This window comes from Equus przewalskii, chromosome 21 (genome assembly GCF_037783145.1).
Source record: "Equus przewalskii isolate Varuska chromosome 21, EquPr2, whole genome shotgun sequence".
Lineage (NCBI taxonomy): Eukaryota > Metazoa > Chordata > Mammalia > Perissodactyla > Equidae > Equus > Equus przewalskii.
This window is the reverse complement of record NC_091851.1, coordinates 42030338-42053821: the sequence shown is the minus strand read 5'-3', so window position 1 is coordinate 42053821 and position 23484 is coordinate 42030338. Positions and strand designations below refer to the sequence as shown.

At 38.3% G+C, this 23484-nt stretch overlaps 1 long non-coding RNA gene across 1 annotated transcript in view; it reads right to left on the bottom strand.

Annotated features, from left to right (window-relative positions):
* Positions 1–2625: 2625 nt before the first annotated feature.
* The window catches only part of LOC139078292 (uncharacterized), a 78869-nt gene continuing 58010 nt past the window's right edge, over positions 2626–23484 (bottom strand). The window contains exons 2-3 of the long non-coding RNA XR_011531220.1: positions 6539–6843; positions 2626–5674 (exon numbers count right to left, since the gene is read on the bottom strand). This is a non-coding gene — a long non-coding RNA (uncharacterized lncRNA). The remainder of the gene's footprint in view (positions 5675–6538; positions 6844–23484) is intronic.

Genomic DNA, 23484 nt, shown 5'->3' with positions numbered 1-23484 from the left:
TGTTACCTTTAAGTTTGTGAGACTATGAATGACTTCTTTTTTCTTGTTGTAATCTCTGTATTTTCCATAATTTAATACTGTAACAATTTTGTGATAATTTGTCATATTTTTATCACTATAAAAAGACAATATCATATTTGTAGAAATGTCTTTAAATGCTGCAAATATAAAGCAATTAAAATTATCTCTAATCTCTGAGGATAGCCAAAATTAGTATTAAAATATATATAAACACATACAAAGTTATTCACATATATGATTGCAACTAGTTGCAAAATACTTTCCAATTTATTATACAAAGTTGCTTATATGATGCAAACAGCATGAACGTCTGACTTGTAATATATAGCAGGGGTCGAGCTTTTTCTGTAAAGGGTCAGGTGGTAAATATTTTATGATTTATGGGTCATATGATCCCTCTTGCAACTGCTCAACTCTGCTGTCGTAACAAAAAGCAGCCGTCGACTGCTCATGCTATAGTAAACTTTATTTATGGACCCTGAAATTTGAACATCATATGATTTTCACATCATTAATATCATTTTTTTAACTTTCAATCTTTGAACGGAGAAACCTATTCTTAGCTTATGAGCTGTAGAAAAACAGGTAGTAAGCTGGGTTTGGGCCCTAGGTCACAGTTCAGGGGTTCATCTATTTTTCCTGCTTCTTTCAAATATGGCGTGATTCACGCACAAACGTTCAGTCCCTGTTAACTTTGGGTGGCCACACCATGCCTCTTCTCCAGCTGATCTGAAAATAAACTGCAGATTCTCTTAGAGACTTGTCCCTTGAATTTTCCACAGGCATTCAACTGAAATGTCCTTTTCAGTATCAAACCAGATTTCGATTTCATCTTGAAGAAATATTGCTCTAGCAGAGAACAGAGTCTCTAAATTTCCCACGCAGTACCTAAGGGGCAGCTTTGAAACTAACACTAATGTCAATGAGAACTGCCCAGAACAATCTGTGTTCTCAGGTGAAAAACTGTTGGCAGCAGGTTGACTGAAACAACTCAGGGTATAAAAAAGAGACAAGCTACATGAAGCGCTTTCACCAAATCTGAAGATCATTACGAAAGAACTGGGGATTTTTCAAACTTTCCATTTCGGAAACTGTTTTTGATGAGGTAATTTAAGTAAATGGTATGTGGTAGTAATATCTAGTAAAGCAAAAAGGATCAGCTGACATTTTTTAGACTGCTTTTAAATGCTCAGTTTCACATACATCTGTACTTAATATAGTGTAGGCAGTGTCCAATAATTGAAGTTTAGCAAATGCCATATAAATGTTACCCTGATTTACAAAAATGTGCATTCAAATTTACAAGGTAAAATATAGCAGACAGATAGCCACAGATCTCCAGGAAAAATACCTTTATGGCCAGTGAAGACAGTTATAATTCAGGACATTTAATTAAGTTTCAAGGCCCTAACAGATAGTTATTCATTGCAATGAAAATGCTTTATACACCATGAACATTTTAAGAGCCAGTACCGATTTTGTCCCAAAGTTTTCTCCAAAAGAAGTTAGTGATTGCTAAGATTGCACTAGTTTGCCCTTTTCCCATTTAATAAAAAACCATGAACATGTCTTAGTATACAAGAACCCTGGGAACAAAGAATTTCAATATAAATTCCCACTCTTGCTTTCAGAATTTTTCTGAAATAATTTAGTACACAAAACACTGAGTTCTGGAGTGATTAAGGAATTGAGTATTTTTTTCTAATTATATTCAGTACACATTAAGTAGCAGAGACTATAATGTTTTCTATTTCAATCATTCATAAATGATCTGAATGCGCATGCCCAGGTACCATGTAATTTTACAAAGATGCAAAGGTTGTGTGTTGGTGAAGATGGGCGTGGTGGGAAGGATCCTACTACTTAAATAGATGCACACACTCCCTCCCAGTGTCAGTATCACATTGAAGCTTTGTTGGTCTTTTATTCTGCTCAACAAGTTTTTAAAGTGGTAATTACAATAATTGTAAAATTTGTTTCCTTGTGAAAAATTATCTTCTAGTGAGATGTAAAATTATAATAAAAGTTTTAAAAATGATTAACTTGTGAAATGATGACATGTTATGGAAGAATGTGAGGTTTGATGCACAGAAAATTTTGAGACACACATAAGACGCTCTACAATCACTTCTGTATTTGTGGACTTGAGAAGAGAGAGATGACCATGGGGAGTGTTACTGGTGAATGTCAATGATTGCCTGCTTGATGGAGTGCTATGATGGCTGGCTGGACGTTTGAACTCAAACTCATGCATATAGTAGATGATTTTGATGGTGATGGAGGTGATGATGATGATAGTAATAATGGTGATGGTGATACTGTGACTGCATCAATAGTGCTATAGACCATGAGATTATTCAAAGTTACACTGACCAGAAGATATTCCTAGCAGAGGGTAGGGTAGGAGCAAGGTTTTGAAGGTCTCCACCCCATCCCCCAAATTTTCACTGTTATTTTTTGGTAAATAAGTCAGATGCCCATGTATTTTTAAGAATATATATATATATATATCCTATATATATATTCTTGAATATATAGGATATATATACTTATAAAGAGTACATAAATATATATAAAATATACAACAAACTATGACGAGAGAGGTTTAAGGATACAGGCCTAGTTTAATATTCAAAAGTTAATCAATGCAAATCATCACATTGACAGGTTGAAGAAGAAAAACTACATGATTATATCAATCAACGCAGAGAAAGAATTTGACAAAATTTAACATCTGTTTCTGATAAAAGTGCTCATAAAAGTAGAAATAGATGGAAACTTCCTCAACTTGATAACAAGCATCTTAAAAACCTACAGATAACATTATACTTAATGGTGAAAAACTTAAAGCATTCCCCCTAAGATCAGGACAAGGCAAGGATGTCCACTGTCACCACTATTATTCAACATAGTTCTGGAAGTTTCAGCTACCATGATGAGACAAGAAAACGAAATAAAATGCATACAGATCAGGAAGAAAGGGGTAAAATTGTCCCTATGTGCAGATGACATGATTGCATAGAAAATCCCATGGAATCTACAAAAAACCTTAGAATTAATCAGTGAGCTCAGCAACGTTGCAAATACAATATACATATTAAAAAAATTATGTCTACATATTAGAAATGAATTCATAGACATTAAAATTAAAAATACGACACCAATTACAAAAATACGACAAAATTACAATCTCTCCATACCTCTCCAAGTTAGGATTCAGTATAGTTATCCCGTTTAACAGATTTGGAAACTGTAACTCAGGAGATTTAAGTGGCCTCCTCAAGGTCAGTGAGGGCACAACTGATGCTCTAACTCATGATTCTAACTTACTGCAGTGCACACTTCCCATTTTCCATCTCCAAAGTTGCCAACAAGATGTAGCGCCTTCCGCACATAAAAAACAAACTTTAAAAATATGCCAACCACTTTAGCTTTGGTGAGTTCCTGACTCTTTTCCTTATGTGACTGAGTGAAAAAGGAGTAAACAAAATTTTGTAAGATGAATTATACCTAAATTGAGGAATTAACATAACTGAGAGAAATAATTGTAACTTTGTTTTCAATTTAATTTTCTTTTGTTGTTTAGCTTTTTCTCTTTTATAAATGGCTTTTCAAATCAACTGTGTATTTTCTTTTAAAAAAAGATCTTAAATTTACATTTAAATTTTTCTTTAAAGATTTAAGGAGAGGGGGCCTGCCCTATGGCCGAGTGGTTGGGTTCGCACGCTCCACTTTGGTGGCCCGGGGTTTTGCTGGTTCGGATCCTGGGTGAGCACATGGCACTGCTTATCAGGCCATGCTGAGGTGGCATCCCACATGCCACAACTAGAAGGACCCACAACTAAAATATACAACTATGTACTGGGGGGATTTGGGGAGAAAAAGCAGAAAAAAGAGAAGAAGAAGAAGAAGATTGACAACCGTTGTTAGCTCAGGTGCCAATCTTAAAAACAAAAAAGATTTTAAGGAGAGAGAATGTTTTTGGCTCAATTAAGATAGTATCAGGACCAGCCCTAGTGGCCTAGTGGTCAAGTTTGGTGTGCTCCACTTCAGCGGTCCAGGCTCAGTTCATGGGTATGGACCTCCACCACTTGTCTGTTAACAGATATGTTGTGGTGGCAGCTCACATAAGAAGAAAAAAGAGGAAGATTGGCAATGGATGTTAGCTCAGGGAAAATCTTCCTCTGCAAAAAAAACAAAAACAAAAACAGGATAGTATCAATCAAAAAAAATTGCTAGGCATTATGTTTGCTGGAGTGCTTTCATAATAGCGAAACATTAGAAACAATAAACAATTCTAATAAAATAAACATTGATGCATCAATCAACCGGAATACTACCATAATTGACAAGTGGAAATATTATAACATGTTCATGGAAAATATAGCTTCAAATATAGTTCTTAAAAGTGCGGGTACAACATAACCTGTATTATGCAAATTTGAGAAAAACTTTGTATACATATTCATAAAAGCACATGAACACAAGGAGAAAAAGACTACACAAATCTACATCAAATATTACAGCAGTTGACTGAGGAAAATGCTATGGACTGCTTTACAGTTTTCTAATTTTTCCATTTTATTCTCCAAATCAGTAAACATAGATTACTACCATATGGTGGGGAAAAGTTACTTGAAAGTATCACTAAGGTATGGAATACGTAAGAACCCACACAACCAAAAGCAACGAGTTCAATTTTCTATTACTCAAATACTCACTGATATTTCATGATGAATTTCATCGTACATTTTAGGCATGAGAGAAAACTGAAATAAAATTCCTCTTGAACTTTACACAACATGGTTGAACAGATGGGACAGAAAGGGCTTTAAAATGACAGATATTTGGAATGGGGTGCACAACTAGAGCCCCATTGCATCTCCCCACTTAAACTTTCTCATCAAAGGACTCGACTTTCCTGTATCAGAGGAAGATATTCCTGTTTGACAAGCAAATCCGTTTCAACAATATCATTAGCACAACAATGCTTCTGATGAGCAATTTTCAGCTGATGAATGTTCTAGGTTTTTACATCGATATTGCTTTCATTTTCTCCTAAAACTGCTAAACAGGAGAGCGGTAAAGTGTACCAATCAACCCCAACTACTGATAATCAGGATATATTTTGACATGATTGAAGAATCTTGGAACTGTGGACCGGCAATTTGTTTCCTGTGGGAAGTCTCCTGAATGAACTATGTGCCCCTAATCGTTTTAAACCCACTTTCTCTTTTGATTACAGTGCATCAAAGTTTCTTCTGGTCCTTTTATTTTGTCCTTCCCCTGTTCCATTAATAAGTATGAACATCATTCTCCCTCAAACTCAAAATTTCAGAAAAATTGATGGATTCAATTGATATTTCCAACGTGATACCACCATGGTCAGAATACCACCATACAACTGAAATATAAATCAAATGATGACTTCCAAACCGGAAAACAGAAGATAGTCTTGAATTTATTTAACATTTCACCTTAGGGAAATCCCAAGGATGGGGACTTTTCCTGATATACTGAGTCTCCATGCCTGATATACTGAGAGTGCTCATATATTTTCATGATTAATATCTTCATTATTGTCATTGCTTTCATCCTATTCATTTGGATACAATTTTCCATTCTGTTATCCAACTCAAAGAAATGGTGGAATCTAAAGCCAAGTGAGAGAACATGGAAAAGGAAGATATTTGGGGAAAATAGCTAGAGGCAGAGAGGGGACATCTTTTGTCAGGCGTAAACCATACTATGGAGATAGCTTCCAATTTGATCTACTATTTGAATGCTGATGATAATTTTTAAAAAGAAAAAAGAGCTACTCTTAAAATCATGATATTCTTAAGCAAAAACCTGGATGCTTCCAGACCTGAAGCCAATTTGACACTGACATCAGACCCCTCCAGCCTTCAAGTTTCCTACTCATCTTCTAATGTCAACTCCTGTCTTTTGCTCTCAATCTCTATGCCTCCTCAACCCCCTATCCCACCCCCCCCCCGCCAACCTCCCCCCCCCCCCCCCCCGCCTCAGGGAAATTCCACTTACCACATGTTTCTGTGAATAAACTTTTACTGTATCACAGTTACCCCCATTTGTTTACACACTGCCTTTGGCCACTTTTAAGTTACAAGAGCAGAGTTGAGTTGCAGAGACCATCTGACCTACAAGGCCATGATTATTTACAAAATTAACTAACTCCTTCCCTAAGTTCTAACCAAACTTGTTTCTTGAAAATCTCAGGTCTGTCCTTCTGAGAATCTTTTCCCATGAAATACTCTTCCCCTTAGCTTTTTCTTCTAGTTTCTAGTTTCTTCTCATGGTTAGTTTCTCCCCATCGTTCAGGCTTGGCTTTACTATCTCTATCTTTCCTTAAACTAGATCTGCCTTGTTATTTGTGTCAAAGCACTTGTCACAGTTTACAACTATTTTATTGAATAATTCTCTTTCTTCCCATCTAGGATAGCTATCCGTAATTTTCTTTCCAGTGCCTGGCAGCATCGTTGGAATATAAGCTGCTTACCAAATATATGTTGAATCAAGGCTTAGCACAAAGCAAATTCTCAATCAAGAGTTAAGGGTGGAAGGCTTGGATTATAGCAGGTCTCCAATGAATATGTATTGAAGAAAGGGAGGGCAGAAAGAAAAAGAAAGGAAGATTTGCTCCAAGATAAAATATAGTAGCTCTGTCTTTATCCACAAATGTGCACATTATCTCTAGACAATATGGTAAACATTTGAACTCCCAGATTCCTTTCCTGGCTCCATCATTCACTGTGTAATTCTAGACAAGCTTCTGAAGTCCTTTGTGCTTCGGAATTCACATCTCTGAAAAGAGAAATTTGACAAAGAAGATCCAAAGTCCATATTATTCTTAATACTTGATGATTCAGTACAAACTCAATATGATTTTACAGGCTAATTTTTAAGCACAATGCAACAGTTCTTGTCTTTGGCTGGCCTGTTTGTCTAGGAATACAACCTTGATTTCTCCTCTGGGGTACCATGCGATTCCTGTGGTTTAACCTTACCCGCTAGCTCTGGTTGTGGGTGTGTGGACCACATCTGTTTAATTCAGAGTGTTCCATCTCCTAAGCATATTAGTTGGGTCTTTTGTGGGCATAATACCCAAGACAGGCCAACAAGACTTAATTCTAAGACTTCAGAGAAAACAGTCAGAAAGAGAGCTCACTTTCTACCAGGATTTAAACTGCAAGATAACAGATATCTGTAGCTGCTAGGGACCCCGATGTAAAGAGAGATGACCTATGAAGGGGCCAACAGATAGACAAAGCCAACAGATGGAAAGAGAGACACACTCTCAAAATCCTTAGCTCCCTTGGAACCAGCCACACCTGAAGTTTAGACACATTGGACTTTTAGGTCACATGGGCTGGTAAATCCTTTCTCTGTTTAAGTCATTATGAATTCAGTTTCTTTGACTTTCAGCCAAGATTCTTGGACAACACATTTAGATTATCTCTTTTATGTATGAATTTCTTTTATAAATGATTCTTTTTCTTCTTGGTGTTTAAATCTCTACTCCCTGTTTGTCTATTCTCTCCCACTCTCCTTGACGCTTCTCAGTCTCTGATCATTGGCAAAAGCTTCAATCAGTGGAAGACATAAGACTGGACATGGAAATGAATATTTCTCGTTCTAAGAATCTGGATATCTATCAACAGTAATTATCTTGTGTAAATCATTAAAAAATAATTGAGTTGCTAGGAAAAAACTTATTATCACCATGCCATCAATCTCATACATAAATGAGATGGCCCTGGCCCCATTAGGCTTAAGCCGAGATAAAAAGTAGCTCAGGATGTTTACCTTCCTAACTTTAAAGGGACCCAGTGGGGAGAAATCAAATCATACTGTGATTATTGAACACTTCAGGCACTACAAACCACAGGCTTGCTGTGCTCTGAATGTTCTGAGTTGGAAACTTATCTGCATTTAACTAGTGGAAGTAGAGATCGACATGCAATTAACATTAGACAGCTTGGTCACGATATGGAAAAGCAGAGATCCCATGAGACCTTTCTTTGTATAGTTTAGATTTTACACTTTTTTTCATATATCTCATGTTATCATCTCCCCACGATTGTCTGAGTTATGGAATAATCCCGTTACACAGATATGGAAACTGAGACACACAAAGGTCAAGTACCTGTAGAAGGTCCCACAGTTACTTATCAGCAGAGACTAGAATAGTGGTCTTAATCATTTTGTTTGTTTGTTTTTTGGCTAATATTAAGAAAACATCTAAAGCTTAAAAGTTAGATTAAGATTATTGAAAAATTGACAAACTCAATACATCTTCTTCCTAGACAACGTACATACACATACGTAAAACTTGAATACAAAATCAGAAGAAATGAATTCCTAAAGCCTATTCATTAAACTCCTTGGAGTCTCTACACTGAGGTTAAGAACTACAGACTATAAAGAAATCATAACTATTGGCTCCTCTTCTTTTAGCCTCTCCATCGTATGATGACGGCCATCGTTTATTACCTTGAACACATTTTCTCATTGAGATAAGAAGCTGTATATCAACATTCAACCAAAGGCAAGTTTATCCTCATCTGTGAAAGACCCATGTCCCATTCTTCCTCTTTTTAAAACGAAAATTGCAATTGTTCATTAACCCAGTTATCTAGCCATGAGTTATCTCTGTGCCTCTCAAAGATTGTAACTTTTCAGTGCCTAGATGTTAAAGAAAGGAAGGAGGAAATAAGAGAGGGAGGGAGTAAAAAAGGAGGGAAGGAGGGAGGGAGGGAGTCAGTCAGTCAGTCTTTGGTTGCTATTAATATTACCACTATTTACATTTCTTACAACATCATCAACTGTTTAAATTTTTTCTTTAACTTTTGATAGTTTTCTTAAAATTATTTATGGGATTCCACTGAGGATTTCTCACATATACTTATAAAAACATCCCGTTAGCTGGGTTGTGCACCTTCCTTTTAATGACTTTTGCTTTCTGCTGCCTCTGCTCCCAGAGCCCACAGACGAGCTACAACCTCCTTATGCCACTGCCTGTACATGCTGTCACCTTCTCTCAGTGGCATCACCACCATGGAGGAATAGTCCTGCATCCAGTGCCCTCTGCCATCCTCAATAAGTCAGAGCCTCATGATGCTCTATCTACTGATAGAGAGGTCTATTCTGCCCCCTATTTAGTTGAGTTTGCTCATATAGGTATCCAAATACTACCTCCACATCATATAGATGTCTTAAGAAACCAATTTTTTAGCTTAGTGAACTTCCCCCAAAACAAAAACTGAGACAGTCCATGATGGGGATGAGCAATGGGTCATTCCACCTCCATCTGTCAACAAGATTTTATACCTGAGAAGTTTGACTGGATCTTTGGCGATAAATTTATCATAAAAATGTTCCCAATTCTTCACCCTTCCCTGTGTCCATGCTCTGTACAGTATGACTTTGCAGGTGTTCCCTTCAAGGGTGAAGTGTATTTCCCACTCTTTGCATCTGAGACGATTCTGTCTTGGATTAGGTCAACGGAATGTGGTGGAACTGATCATATGCTAGTTTTGAACCTGGGCTGCCAGAGGTCTTGAATGCTTCTGCCTTTATTGGGACCCCCAAGACTAGTATATGAACACATCCAGTATAGTCTGCTGAGAATGAGAGACCACGGGGAACAAAGCTGAGTCTGCTGATTCCTCCCAATCTAGTCTCCAGCCATGCTGAGCAAGGCCAGCATCTAGCTAACCAAAGGACAAAGAGTGAAGCTGTCCTAGACCAGCTATCTCCAGTCAGCCCAGGGACTTGTGAACTAAATGCTTGTTGGTTTTGGCCACTGAGTTCTGGAGTGCTTTGTTATGCAGCAATAGATAACTGGTACGTCGTTCTTTCCTCGGAAAGGTTTTCTCTTAGGAGGTCTCCATTTGCTGAGGCAAATACTGTCCTGAGAGCCTAAAGCATTAGTTTGGCGAACAAACCTAGATGTCTCTGAATCTCGTTAAGTTGATTAAAGTTGTGACAATCCCATTACACTTGAATTCTAAGTTCTAAGTTGATGTGTTTTGGTTTTTTTTTTTCAAATCAAGGTATGTCCAAGTTTCTGGTAATTGACTTACCCACATAATGCTTTATGCTTATTTTAAAAATAGCATATGCTGAATGATTTTGCCTCTTATTCACATTTTCTTTTCCCGTATTTTTTGAGGTTTTCACATTACTTAAAAACATTTCCTTTCAGGTTCTGTAAGAACCAACAATCCATCTGAGGTTACTCCACAAATTATTTTATTTTTCAAACGTTAATTTTCTTAAAAAACAAAACATCTATGATACCTTTGGCAATGAATGAATTAACAAATGTAACCATCTTTTAATTAATTTAATTAATTAATTAATTAATTAACAAATGCAACCATCTTTTCCTTACCAGGTGCCAGTGTGTAATAACTAACATGTATTAAGTTCTTATGATGTATTAGACACCGTGCTACATTCTTTAGGTGCATTTTCTCATTTAATCCTCATCACAATTGAAGAAACCAGGTATTAATATTCCCCACGTTAGAGGGTTTAACTAACTTGGTCAAGACTACAAAGTAAATGGCAGATTATGATTCAAACTTATGTCTTACAAAAGATTTATAGAAGACATCTCTCTGACTTCTGCTTTTCTCCCTGCCTTCCAACATTGACTTCTCCATTACCTGATTGGGTTATTTAGTCACCAATGGTTATGGATCCACCCTATGGACAATTTTTGATCATGACAAGACTCTTGGACACCTTTGAGATACGAGTAGGGTAACACAGGTGCTTTCTTCCAAAGCACATGGCTTTTTAGGTTATGGAGATTATTACTGGAAGTTTTTCTTCAGGAAGAGTAACTTAATTTTCTTCTATACTATTGCTACACTATCAAAAAGACCTCAAAATTTCAGTGGTTTGTAAAGACAAGTATTTACTTTTCTTACTTATAGATTTGCAAGTCATGGAAGTTGGTTCATTTCACTGGACTGGGCTGAGCAGGATTCTAGGCTGTGGGTTGGGTTCTGGTCAACTCTGCCTGTCTTCATTACTCAGGTTCTAGCAGCTACCCAGGGCGTAGTATTATTTTGGTGTTGGTTTTTATAAAGACTTTATCAATCATATTTGAGTTCTTAAGAAGTCTCCTTCCTAGATTTTTTTTTAAAGTTTCGGGTTTCATTTCACAGATTTCTTTTAAGACATTTTTTAGAGCAGTTTTGGGTTTACAACAAAATTGTCAGAGAGATACAGAGATTTCCCTACGCCCCTTACTCCCACACACACATAGTTTTCCCATTATCGATATCCCCCACTGGAGTGGTACCTTGATTACAAGTGATGAATCTATACTGACACCTTATAATCATCCCAAGTCCCTAGTTTACATTAGGGTGCACTCTGGGTGTTGTACATTCTGTGGATTTAGACAAATGTGTCCATCATTATAGTATCAAACATAATATTTTCATGGCCCTAAAAATCCTCTGTGCTCCACCTATTTCTCCCTCTCCCCCTCCAACCCCTGCTAGCAACCACTGATCTTTTTATTGTCTCCGTAGTTTTGCCTTTTCCATAACGTCACATAGTGGTGGGCACAGTAATCGCCCTTCAGAGTTGTCCACCCTCTAAACCCTGGAGCCTGTGAATAAGCTATGACACATGACAAAATGGATGTTGCAGATATAATTAAGGCTGCTGATCGACAACCTTAAGATAGTGAGATTACCCCAGATTACCCGGCAGGGCCTGCTCCTGAGCCCTTAAAAGCAGAGAACTTTCTCCAGCTGGTGGCAGAGAGATGTAGCAGAAGACATTGGGGATATTTCAAGCAGCAGAAGGACTGACACACTGTTACTAACTCAGACATGGAGGTGGGCGCAGGTGCAAGCACTGGAGACGGGCTTCTGGAAGTTTAAGGAAGCCCCAGCTGACAGCCAGGAAGGAGACAGGGACCTCAATTCTACAACCACCAAGAACTGGATTCTGCCAACAACCTCAATGAGCCTGAAATCAGATTTCTTCTCCAGAGCATCCAGGAAGGAATACAGCCCTGCACACACTTTGATTTCAGCCGGGTGAGACCTCTGTGGACTTTAGACCTACAGAACTCTTGTGTAATAAATAAATGGGTATTTTTCAAGCAACTAATACCATGGTAATTTGTTATGCCAGCTATAAAAACTGATACCCCCCCTTACAGTGTTGTGGTGAGAATTCAACGATGTAGAGCCCTGAGCATCAAACCGTGTTAACTGTCTTATTTTTATATGTAACCTCTGGTGATTCCTACCGTTTTAAAGCATCCAAACTGAAGTGCGATTTCTCAAACTCTCCTGGCATAAAAATATCATTAGCAGAAGTTTTTGGGGTTCTAGCTAATTAGACATGGTAGCTAACAAGCAGTGATCTTTCTGTGTTTGTGAGCACAGAGCCTTCTGCTGTCTGGCTACCACGGAAAACAAGTTGTTACAAATCCAACCACTGTAACTTCTCATTAAGTTTCCCTGGTTACTGGCCATCAGTAAAAGCCTTTGTCTATCTTGAAATGCAAATATCACATTTCTCACCAACCAACCATGCAAGATGAAAAGATCCAAAAATATGGTTACAAAATTTAGGAGAGAGTGACACTATTTTCCTTGCTTTACCTTTCCTCCAAAATCTCTTTCTCTTCCCATATGATTCCTTTATTTCCTTTTGCTTTCTTCCCCAAAAATACCTTTCATATTGGAAGCATATGCAAAGAATGATGTATGAAAGGTGAAAAGGTGGACTTCAAAAGTCTAGAGTCAGGGGGCTGGCCCGGTGGCGTAGTGGTTAAGTTCATGTGCTCTGCTTCAGTGTCCTAGGGTTTGCAGGTTCAGATCCCTGGCACAGACCTATGCACAGCTCATCAAGCCAAGCTGTGGTGGTGTCCCACATACAAAAACATAGAGGAAGATTGCTACAGATGTTAGCTGAGGGCCAATCTTCCTCACACACACACATACACACAGACACACACACAAAGTCTAGAGGCAGAGTAAAGTGATTATGAAAAAAGCTCAAAACACTGAGTCAGTAAAGGCAAGGTTGAGAGCCCAGGATACTTGCAAAGTCAGTTATTCTTGCCTTTCTACAAACAGGTGCATTTCCTTTAAATGATGTAGTAAGCGTCACTTCCCTCTCAAACAGATGGGTAATTATGTGAGAGACATGGCTATGGACAGCCGTGCATACGGAAGAAAACCGAGCTACTGCTGCCTCTTCTGACCCAGCATTTTGTAACCCTGCTAAAAAAAATCCCACCGCCATGCACTTTCAATAAAACAAAGCCGCTTGTTATTGTGGGGAGTAGGGTATGAGAACAACTGTGCCAACCCACATCACTCCATTTGGAAATGTTGGGTGTGTTTAGCAAACAAGGACGATTTGAGAAACTGTCTGCTGCTCTGAGCGGGACTTAGGCAAATCTCTCTGCCCCTTGTTTAGCAAATTATAATTGCGTTGGGGCTTCCACAGGACCAGGAAGGGATACTTAGTCATACAAACCGAGGCTGCAGCAGGAATGAAATCATAGTTGGGATGGCCTACTCAGGGCTTTTATTTTCAATTACTCTTACCCGAGTTACCACAGTTTGAGTTCTGGACAACAATCGCCATGGCAACCATTATCTCTTGCAATTTGTATTCTTTGCTCATTTTTGTTCCACTTTGGCAAAGCATTAGTGTTTTTGTGTTCAATTTATTTTTACAGTCAGTTATACTCACACATGCAGCGCTATCACATTGATACTATTTCTTTTAATGGTCTGGTGCTGGGCCACGCATAGTGAAGATGGTTTCTTTTGTGAACTGTGAATTAAAATGTACCTGCTCACAGATCTGCTCTTATCACTGAAGTTTCCTTCAAAATGATTGAAAAAGATGGGCTGTCTTAAGGTACCATCTCTCAACTCTTTGTAGTTGGAAACTGGTGAACAGGGCTGGCCTGATCTGTGCAACTTTTAAGGGTGAAATTGAAAGAGAAAGAGATGGATGCTTAACTGGATTCCAGGAGCCCATCCTCTAATCAAAGTACCAGCCTTATAGATCACTGCCCTTCCCAGATCTGTACCTGTCTCCCCATCACTTTCATATAGAAAAGTGCAACATGCTGAGATTTGTCCCTTTAAAGCTCTTTAATATCAACTTTCCTGTACTTTTATGAGAAATAATTACGCATTCTTCTAATCCTTTACCTCACCAAAAAGTTACTTTGGTCTTTGGTGCTATGATTGGAGCACACAAGAATAAATGCGTGGCTCATTTCCTGCTGGAGGAATTAGGGTTCCTCTGCATGGATTTCTCCTCCTGACATACAGCACGAAGAGGTCAGTTCTATTTGCTACAAAGGCTGCAGTGTAGATAACATGGTGTTTTTCTTGCTCAAAAATATCAAGCACTACTACTATGTGCTAATTGCAATGCTATGTGCTTTATCTAATTTAATTTAATCCTTGCAATCTTCATTTTTCATGGGAGGAAAAAGAATATTTAGAAAGATTAGGTAAGCACATCTGCAGTCATTTTCAAACTATAGCATGTTTCAGAATCACCTGGATGGCTTGTGAGAACTCAGATTCGGCATGTCTTGGGTGGAGCCTGAGAATTTGCATTTCTAGTAAGTTCCCAGGAGATGCTGATGCAGCTGGTCAAGTTTCCATATATTTAGAAAAACTGCACCATAGTATCCTTGATTAAAATATTTAATTCAGTTCAAGTGTATTAAGGGTCACAGATTCTTTCTAAAATTCAAATATTTTAGGGAACCTGCAGACCTTCCCAGGAGAAATTCATTCCCACAGAAGTAAAAACACATGCTCAATGGGCCCCAGAATGAATGGATTACAAAGAAGGAGGATATTGCTCAGGTCTGTCTTCTGGCCCAGCCCCCAGTGGACTAATGTCTATGCCCAATGGAAAGTAGGAAGCTCCAAGGAAAATTAGCAAGCTAGTTCCTTGGGCCCCAAGAATCTCTTCTTTGGTGTTCTTCTAAATTGGAGTTGAGAATAACAGTGGAAGGGAGATCTCTCCCAGTTCTCCCCCTTCCGCAGAGACAACTCTGCAGTTTTGAGACTTCAAGGCAGTGCCTACGGGAGCACTGGTACATTAGCAGCGGCTGCCAGCAGAGAGGCAGGAGACGCCCAGCAGGAGACAGAAACTTCCAAGAGTGTCCAGTACAATTACACCCAATGGATGCTCAGCAAATATGGTAGAAATCAGCAAATGCTTAGAAGGAGACAGTGTTGCCCATAGACACAGAGACATCTGCTGAATATCCAGAATAATTTTGACAACTCTGAGAAGAAACAGAGTTTATAAGCATGAATGAAAAAACTGAGACTAACTCACAGTCATTTTACGTTCATTTATTCACTCAGCAAATAATCACTGAGTGCTTATTATATTTCAGACATTGTGCTAAGGGATATAAAAAGAGATTGGCAATACAGATATGGGCCTGTATTTATGAAACTTAGAAGACATACATTAATACAATAATTATAGTACATACACTACACATAGGATGGTACTGGTTGTTCAGAGTCGAGAACAGGTTGTAAAATCAGGAGGGTAGTAGATGGTGAAAGAAATTCTAGGTTGGAATGCCTTGTGAAGAAAGGAGGACAAAAATTTTGTCACAGGGCGAGGAAAGTTCACATTGGAACGTGTTATGTCCAAATGATATGTCTTTGTGGGATGTTGGGTTCCTTGTTTAAGAGATGAGTTTTTTACAGTGGTGATGTCTGAAAGTGACTAAACAGGGCTGGATAGAGATGGATGGGTTATTTGAATGAAAAACACCAAAAACGAATTTGAATAATCTCTTGACTTCAGGGAAGTGGTTCCCAAGGTCTCATTCAGCACAAGGTAAGAGGTTCAAAGTAGGAAGGGTAAGTACAGTATGTCTTGACTATAGAATGGTTGCTTTCTCCTCATATTGGAGTTTCTTACCTTCTTTCTATACATAATTTCCCTGAATGATCTCATCTCTTCCCACGGATGATGACAACTGTGTTAGTGGAAGCAATACTCACCGCCACTACAGGCTTACTGCGAGGTTATTTGTTGTTCACTCAAAGCCAGATGCCAGTCCACTTGCCTTCCTCCATCTTGTACCTACATCATTAGGAGCACGTGGCCCCCAGGTTTGCTATGGAGGAGAGTGACTGAAGAGTCTGCAGGTACGTTTGTAAGAGTCAGGCCTGCCAATGACTTTCACCATTTCTTCCCCTTTAGCCAGAGCCCAGTTACATGATCCTGGTCTAGCCACAATGGAACCTGAGGAAAAATACATTTAATGATTGCTAACAGTCTCTGCCAGAATGCCCAATCTATGTCTCCACCCTTGACAGCTCACCTTCATTTCAAACCCATGTATCTGCCTGCCAATGGGCATCGTTTTCTCAGAAACCAGCCCTTTTGTTTGCATCCCATTTCTGAATATATGATAGTACTTCGGTCTCCAATTAGAAATCCTGATTCTTCCTTCTTCTTCCCCAAGTCCATCCATTTTATGACCTTAGTCTGTCTACTACTTTCCATCTTCATCATTACTATGCCAGGATATGATCATACTCTCATATTCACAGACTTCTTATATAGTTTCCTGCCTCTGATTATGTCCCTCTGCTCCCTTTCCTTTCCATTCCCCAAACTCAAGCTAAGTTGTATATTGAGAATATGAGTTTGATCATTTCTCTTTCATGCATAGTTTTTTCCGTCTTAGGAAGATTCACCCTGAACTAACATCTGTTGCCAATCTTCCTCTTTTTGCTGAGGAAGATTCGCCCTGAACTAACATCTGTTGCCAATCTTCCTCTTTTTGCTGAGGAAGATTTGCCCTGAGCTAACATCTGTGCCAGTCTTCCTCTATTTTGTATGTGGGTCACCCCCACAGCATGGCTGCCAACAAGGTGTGTAGGTCCAGGCCCAGGAACCAAAACGGCACGGCCAAAGTGGAACACACCGAACTTGACCACTAGGCTGTGGAGCCAGCCTCTCACGAATTTTTTTTTTTTTATTAGCTTCCTCTTGTCCTTAGGAAAAGTCTAGCTTCTCACATATGGATTATGAGGGCTTGAATGATTAAATTTTTCTTATATGCCCAGGAGAGGATAATTATTAAAGTAGCAATTTAAAAACAATCATTATTATTTTAATTATGACTTTAATAAATGTTAGGGAAAATTACTGTTTTCTAAGAGGTTGATAGGGATATTTAACCTAACCTGGGGTGAGGGGCAGGGGTCTGGACAGGCTTCCTCGAAGAATTAATATCTAAGCTAAGAGTTGGAGAGACCAGGGGAAACAGCAGTGATAGGTAGGCAGGTCAAGGCCCCAGGCTCGCAGGACTCCAGGACAATGGAAAGGGTGCCTACTACACAGCATTGTTGTCTATGTGAATGGTGTTCCCTGAGTTCTGCAAAGCTGTTCCCCTTTGAGGAGAAAGGACATTCCAGACAAGAGACCGGCATGTAGGAAGGCCATGAGGAACTTCAGGGAGATGTGCTGATCTTGAATACTTGAATTGTTATTTGTTGTTTTATACACTAAAATGGTGTTTTCTAAACCTGAGCACTTTGGAATCACCTAGGGAACTTTTAAAAAGCTGCATTTCTATTACCTTCACACTGACCACAGAGTAAGACTCGCAGGAATAGAGTTTGTTCAGAATTTTTTTTTTTCCTTATGTCTCCCCAAAGCCCCCCGGTACACAGTTGTATATTCTTAGCTGTGGGTCCCTCTAGTTGTGGCATGTGGGACGCCGCCCCAGCGTGGCTAGACAAGCAGTGCCATGTCCGCGCCCAGGATTCGAACCGAGGAAACACTGGGCGGCCTGGAGCGGAGTGCGCGAACCCAATCACTCGGCCACAGGGCCGGGCCCCCCCAGAATTTTTTTTTTTAATTCAGAATCTTCGGAAGATTATGGTGTGTCCAATTCATGGACTGAAATTTGAGAAAATGCCGTCTAAAATATCAATAAACGTGGCTCAATCTCTACAGCAGCACAGAATCTCTCTTACCCTGATCATACTGGAAAAGAGAAGCTGTCCAAAAGAGAAAGGGGAAATAGTAACACCATTAATTTAGTTTTCATTTCGTGTCCAAAATGATTCCATTTCATTAAAAACATAAAAACTTTTAAACAACTAAGCCTATTTATAAAGAATACTTATCTTTTCTTCTTTTTTTGTTTTTCTCCTTACCAAAGTTGCAGTTACTAGGCTAGAATGTGGAAGTGACAGACAAATTGGATAATCCCAAAGGTCTACTCTTTTTAGAACAAAATCGATCATTATGTAAATTAGATAGAACTTTCCATTGTAGCTGTTTGTGTATTCATCTTATCTCTTTCAATGGACTGAGAGCTCCTGGAGTCCTGGAGCCATATATTTCTTCAGTAAAATCTCTCTTCTTCATTGTAAAGCTTTGCTTATAATAGACTAAATGAATGGATAGTGAAGGAAACACTCTAATCACTGCCATTTCAAATTGAATAAAATCCAAGTTGTATTACAAATAGCTACGAAACCCCACACGGGCCCTGCTAAACTCTTAGATCTCGGTTTCTACTTTCATTCTCCTTAGTAATACGTTAAAGTGATCTTGGCCTTCCTCTGCTCAAACACCCCCCATTCTTCCCCCAGATCCTGGCATGGCTGGATTCATTACATAAGTCAAGGCCTGGCTCAAATGTCGCCTGCTCAGAGAAGTGTACGCAAACCATGATTTCTAATGCAGACCACGTCTACTATTGCTTCTTATTCCATCACAATGTGGATTTTCTTCATGTCACGATATGAAATTGCCTTATTCATTCACGCGTGGATTTCCTTCTCTTTCTGCTATAATGTAAAGTCCATGGCAGCAGTGACTTATCTGCCACGTGATACACATACACATACAAGCAGGGACTAAATCATCATACAACTCTCCATGTTCTACAACTCAAGAGTTAGTATAGGTCAGCACATCAGCAGAAAACACATGGCCTTCTCAGATTAAGATAATTTGAGGAGAGTTTAATAAATGACATTTATTAAGTTGTGGGCAGAGTACAAGAAAATCCTGGGGCTAGTTAAAACAGAGGTGTCACCCAAGGTGAACCTAAACGGATGGAGGGAGGAAGTAGGCACACAAGGCATGATAGAGTCATGGAAAGAAGGCTGCCTTCATAGGAGCAGATACAAGATGATGGGACTGTTCAGGGAGAAACTAAGGGAATTAAGAACTCCGATATCCTACTTCTCCCTCTCTGTTACCATCTTTTCAGGCTCTCCATTAGCTGAACTAAAAAAGAAGCCAGAGAGGGCTGGCCCTGTGGCTGACAGGTTAAAGTTCCACACGCTCCACTTTGGGTGCCCGGGATTCATAGGTTCAGATCCTCAGCACGGACCTACTCCACTCATCAGCCAGGCTGTGGCAGTGACTCATATACAAAATAGAGGAAGATTGGCACAGATGTTAGCTAAGGGTGAATCTTCCTCTCACTCACCCCCAAAATAAAATTAAAAAAAAATAAGAGGGGGCTGCCCCAGTGGCACAGCAGTTAACTTCACACATTCCACTTCTTGGTGGTCTGGGGTTCACCGGTTCGGATCCCAGGTGTGGACATGGCACCGCTTGGCACATCATGCTGTGGTAGGCATCCCACATACAAAGTAGAGGATGATGGGCATGGATGTTAGCTCAGGGCCAGTCTTCCTCAGCAAAAAGAGGAGGACTGGCAGTAGTTAGCTCAGGGCTAATCTTCTTCAAAAATAAAAGAGAGAGAGAGAGAAGCCAGAGGACAAGATAGATGTATTCTTTTAACTTTTAATTTTGAGATAATTGTAGATTCACACACAGTTGTAAGAAATAATACAGAGAAATCCCATGTGCCCTTCATCCAGTTTCTCCAATGTTAAAATCTCATAAATCTTGTACGATATCACAAATGGTATGTTACATTGATGGCATCAAGATTCAGAACATCACCAGCACCACAAAGGCACCTAATATGACTTTTTTATAGTCATGTCCATTTCTCTCCTACCCACGTCAATGCATTAGCCTCTGGAAACCAGTAATCTATTCTCTATTTCTATAATTTTGCTATTTCAGGAATGATATATAAATGGAATCATACAATATGAAACCATTTGGGATTGGCATTTTTCACTCAGCATAATTCTCGGGAGACTCATCTGGGTGTGTAACAACAGTCTCTTTCTTTTTACTGCTACGTATTCCATGTTATAGAAGTATCACAGTGTGGTTAACCATTCATCCATTGAAGGATGTCTGCACTGTTTCTAGTTTTAGGCCATTGTAAATAAAACCACTATGAACATTTGTGTACAAGTTTTCGTGTGAACATAAATGCTCATTTCCCTGGGATAAATGCCAAGAGTGCAGTTGTTGGGTTATATGATAGTTTCATACTTAGTATTTTTTAAGCAACTGCCAGAATTTTTTCTAAATTGGCTGTACCAATTACATCCCACTAGCAACGAATGAACAACTTGATGTCTCCACATCCTCACCAGCATTTGGTGTTTTATTTTATATATTTGTTTATTTTATTCTGATATGTATCTAGAGATATTTCACTAGGATAATAGTCTGCATTACTCTAATGGCTAATAAAGTTGAGCATGTTTTCATGTGCTTATTTGTCATCTGTATATTCTCTTCAGAGAAGAGTCTATTCATGTCTCTTGTCCATTTTCTAATTGGTTTGTTGTTTTTTACTCTTGAGTTTTGAGAGGTTTTTATGTATTCTAGATACCAGTCTTTCGTCAACACCTAGCTTCTCACAGTCCATAAGTATTTTCTCACAGTAGCTTGCCTTGTATTATCTTAACAGGAGATTTCACAAAATAAATGTTTTTAAGTTTTACAAAGTCCAATTTATCAATTTTTCCTTTTTGGGAGTATACTTTTGGTGTCAACTAAAACTCTTTGCTTATTCCTTCTTATTTTAAACAGGAGAAAGATTTTTTCCTACTTTTTTCCAAAAAAAGATTGGCTGTAAGTCTGGGATATATGAGGCAAAAGGAAACCCGTGGAACTTACTACCTCATTGTTTCTCCTGATCCAAGGTTGTTAGCCAGTCTGTCCTCTTTTTTGCATCTTTTAGATTCTTCTTACATTTCTTTTACATATAATATCCGGGGTTTTAGCTGTGCTTAGCAGAATGAATAGGAAAAAGTATGTTGACTCAATCTTTCTAGAAGCAGAAGTCCAAGACAGACTTTTAGGTAACCAAATGTCATTCTCTTTAAAGACAGAGTAAAGTTGAGAGTCAATTTGGAAAGAAAAATGGAAAACATCCAACAGGGGCCTTAAGTAAGAGAGAGCACATACCCATTTAGGCTCCTTGAACTTTCACTTAGTTTTCTAAAGAAAACAAACACACACATTCTGAATATATTTTTCTAATTAAAAACATTTTAGTCACAGTTGCACAAACCATAACTGTATAAGGGTTGGGCTTTGTGTTCTATTTTATGATGCTACTGGTTTAATAATCCTTTTGGTAGTTTCTGCATCATTTGGAGGTATTTATACAGTTTTTCAAAGAAAAGAAACAACATAAATGATGACTAAAAAAACTTAAATGTTATGAAAAGTTGTCAGAAAATAATCTATATCCTTGTAAAAAAAAGATCTTTATTTTTCTTGTCCTCATATCCTTGTATATCAGGAAAGTATCCAACATAATTGCATGCAGACATTTTGATACAAGACAGCTAGAGACCAGATTATTTGAAGCAAATGAATTGCTGTTGGATTCTACTCAAAGATTTATTTTCTCACTGATATTTTTTCTGAAAGCTTCACTTCTTATTACAATGTCTATTTTCACTTTGTCCCTTAAATATATTTTGTGCTCAAGTAATAATATTGGAAGTTACAGACAAGGAAGAATTGGTAGTTGGGTCTCATCACGCAAATTGGAAAGTATCACGCAAGGTGCTTCCTGAAGGAGAGACAGGAGAAGAGGTATCCTTTTCAATGGGCTTCCCCAGTACATAATTGTATATTCTAGTTGTAGGTCCTTCTGAGTCTGCTATGTGGGACGCCACCTCAGCATGGCTTAATGAGTGGTGCCATGTCGGCGCCCAGGATCCAAATCAGCAAAACCCTGTGCTACAAAAGCAGAGCACACGAACTCACCGACTCAGCCACTGGGCTGGCCCTGTTGGATGGGCTTTTTGACAATATCTTGACCATGTAGCAACAGAAGGATAAATCACAAACTATAATTAATTTATTGCAAGTGCTTCCACACACTGTATATATGTCTACACTTTTACAAAAGGTATGCATTTTCCATCACCAATAAATGTGAGGAAAGGCCTTTGTTAAATAGTGGTCTGTATTCTCTATGACTATTCAGGTCGAATACCATCCTCTACTTACCAATTTCCTTGGGCTAACAAAGAAGTAGCGAGAAAGGAAGTTGTAATAAATAAGCTCTTATTATCCTACCTGCTCCTTCTCTGATATTACATTGATGTGGACTGGAAAAAAGTCAATAGTGAGGTAACAAGTAAGCTTCTAACTCACTCTAATCACTAAAAAAATGGCCTTTCAAGAAAATAATGGACTGTTTCTATTAGCTAAAATGTATTTTCAACTATCATTATTGACTGAATTGAACTCATAAAAGCATGAAATAATTCATATAAAATATCAAAATTATGGCATTTAGAACACATCTTTAAATTGATAAATTCTAGGGCAGATAGTGATTTTTCATGATGTAGAACATGATAAAATTGAACTGCATCAATTACCTATTTTCTTTCTTTTTTAAACACAGTTTTATTAAGGTATAATTGACATACAATAAGATACACATATTTTAAGTGTGTAATTTGATAAGTTTTGACATGTGTACACAACTATAAGTGCAGAAAATGAACATTTCCATCACATCTAAAAATTAACTTGGCATCTCCTTGTACTCCCTCTCTCCTATGCCTCTTACCACTCTGTCCACAGACAACCACTGATCTACTTTCTATCACTATAGATGAGTTTATATTTTCTGATATTTGATATAAATGGAGTCAGTCTGTATGTATTCTTTTTTGTCTAGTTTCTTTTGCTTGGAATTATTATTTGAGATACAACCCTGTTGTAGCAATGACAGTAGTCCATTCCTTTTTATTTTTGAGCAATATTCCACTGTGCAGATATAGAAAACTTTGTTTAGGTATTTACTTATTGATAGATATTTGCTTTGTTTCCAATTCTTGACAATTAAAAATAAAGCTGCTACAGATATTTATGTATGAGTATTTGTACCATAATATGATTTCATTTCTCTCAGTTAATACATGGGAGTGGAATGGCTGGGCCCTATGATCGATGTTTTTCAAAGCTGTTGTACCATTTTACATTCTCTTCAACAGGGGATGAGAGTTTTAGTTCCTT